The sequence below is a fragment of the Notamacropus eugenii genome, chromosome 2 (genome assembly GCF_028372415.1).
Source record: "Notamacropus eugenii isolate mMacEug1 chromosome 2, mMacEug1.pri_v2, whole genome shotgun sequence".
In the NCBI taxonomy this organism is placed as follows: Eukaryota; Metazoa; Chordata; class Mammalia; order Diprotodontia; family Macropodidae; genus Notamacropus; species Notamacropus eugenii.
The window spans coordinates 423,134,740-423,137,483 of NC_092873.1; the positions used below are offsets into that span (position 1 = coordinate 423,134,740).

General features: G+C 36.8%; 1 pseudogene; it reads left to right on the plus strand.

The window, feature by feature from the left end:
• Window positions 1-241: 241 nt before the first annotated feature.
• Window positions 242-1,159, plus strand: LOC140523143 (complex I assembly factor ACAD9, mitochondrial pseudogene; annotated as a pseudogene).
• The last annotated feature ends 1,585 nt before the right edge of the window (window positions 1,160-2,744 follow it).

Below are 2,744 nucleotides of genomic sequence, written 5' to 3' on the forward strand. Positions count from 1 at the left end.
ATAAACTCTTTATTTAAGAAACTAATTTCAGAGGGTGGGAGAGGTCTGTACATGGAGAGAGCTAAATAACATTGTAAAGAATGACGTACAGCTAGGCATGCACTGGTGATTTGGGGTTGTTGGGGAGTGGACAGACTGGCAAGCAAATACTATGAGCTTCAGGCTGGGCCACTGGGCCCTGAACGCCCTCACAGAACGGAGTACTGGTGGCAAATAGTGGACAATCCTCAGTGGGCCCATAATGGGCCTGCAGACCTATGCCAAGGAGCTACTCCTGAAGAACATTAAGAATGAAGTTTTTCCATATCCAGAACTGACTCTAGATGAATTAAGTGTTATCAAGTAATTTGTGAGACCAGTAGAAAAATACTTTCACAAAGAAGTGGACTCTTGAACAACTTATTGGAATGATACAATCCCTCAAGAAACTTTATATAGATTAAAGAAGCTGGAACTCTTTGGCATAAAGATTCCAGAAAAATTTGATGGCCTCGGTTTTTCAAATACAATGTATGCACATTTAGGAGAAATCTGTTCTCAGGATAGTGTAATGGCCATTACTTTGACGGTATATTAAGTAATCTGGCTAACGTGCATCTTTTAGATAGAAAGAGCAGAAACCAAAATATTTGCCCAAGTCGGCAATCGGGGAATATATCACAGCTTTTTGTCTTACAGTGAACAAGTGGGAGTGATGCCACATCCCTTCAAAACAGAGCAACTTTGAGTGAAGATCAAAAATTCTGTATCTTCGATGTCTCCCAATATATTTGTAGACTAAGACCCTTGATTCAGATGACTTTTAGAAGGGCAAAATATCATTCATCATTACAAGAGGATTTGGTAGCTTCACTACTGGAAAACCTGAAAATAAATTAGGCATTTGACACTCATGAAGTTGATTTAAAAATACAAAAGAACTCCTTGAAAATGTAATTGGAGAAATAGGAGACCAATTTAAGATAGTGAAGAGTAGACATTTTAGCATGAGCAGTTTGGTTGATCAAGTGACCAAGAATGCATTTCTACAAGGTTCAACAGACCTCTAAGTAGATTTGGATTAATTGAAGAAAAGTTTGTTCTGATGATGAAGAAAGCATATGTGGATGTATATGGCCTGCTTTACTATAGGGATGTTGGACAGATGAGATTTGTCTGATTGATCTAGGAGACAGCCAGGGTGAAGGTATTCAGCTCAGAAGCAGCCTGAATTTGTGCGAATAAAGCCCTCCAGATTGCTGAAGGCTTGAAAGTTTGTCTGTATGAATGGTATCTCCAGGATTCTGCTGACTTTGAAGGGGGCAAATTAGATCCTCCACAAGCATATTGCTCGACAAGACTTCAATATGCAGGCAGCCTTAATGGGAAAAATCAAAGAGATAAAGTGAGAGGATGGAGGTGCTACAGTGCAACAGATATGGAAGAAATTTGGAGATAAGCTTGGCAGGATGATCTATTTGGACCTAATAGGACAACATGGGGGAACAAATAAACTGGTGAAAAATGTATATCATTTGGGTAGAAGAGCTAAAGTACTGCTGAGACAATTTGGCAAGACTGTGGAAGGGCAGAAGGCCATGAAATGAGTGACAGACTCTTATCAACCTCTATGCCATGACAGCCATCCTCCACAAAGTCAGTAATTCCATCCACATCAGGCTATACAACCATGATCGTGAAGTTCTATTATGAATATTTTCTGAACATAGGTGTATTCGCAGAACTTTTACAGCATATCTCAGGAAAAGATTCTTCTAAAAATCCAAATGAACATGTTTTAAAAGCTGCATAGCAGATACTGAATAAATAGGCCATCATGTGTTCATCCTTTGGAAAGGACATACCACAGAGCAGAAGAAAGTGTTTATGGAATCAAATATATGATTATGATTCATTGTGTCATTTAACTACGCTAGCAAATAACTTTACATATGTCTGACTTAGAATGACATTTGCAATTTCTTCACAGAATAAAGAAATGAATAATTTAAAAAGAACAAAATAGATTCTATTTTAACAGGCAGGAAAAGACTTATTATTGATATGGAATTGTGCTTCAGTCAGCCATCTGGGTACAATAAGACCATCAGCATGTCAGAGCTAATAGAGGAGTAGGAAAAAAAACCTAAAAGTGTAATAATGAGAAAAAGACATGGCATGCAACTGAAAGAACTTAACTCTGAACGATTAAAATAAGCAAGTAAAAATTGGAAATGGACAATAGATATTATTAATATAGATATAATAGATATTAGTGATATTCACAACTCTAATCATTTTATACAGAAGTTTGACCAATATAAGTTATTTGTCAAAAAAAATCCCAGAGGACAGCTCAGTCAGCAAATGTCTGACATTTGCCAAATGGAAAGAGATGATTGCCAAAGGCAACACTAGGTTAGAATATAAACTCATTTGGAAAGGCTTACAAAGAAGAATGATGGACAATTATAAGAAGTGTAATCTCACAAAACAAGAGAGAAGCAATGGCGGATAAAACCAGTTGAAAGATAACTTGGCCAGATATGCTACTAACAAATTTCATCTCAAGGACAATAAAAGGCGAAAACAGAAATGCTCCATATAAAGTAAAAATAGAAATGATTTGCAAAAACCATCATAACAAATTGTGTTTCCCTTTTGAGGACAGTGGAACCCTAATACCTGGGCTTATAGGAAAAGTAGAAATGGAACTAAAGAAAACAAACAAACAAACAAAAAGCAACTGGATTGGATTGAGAATA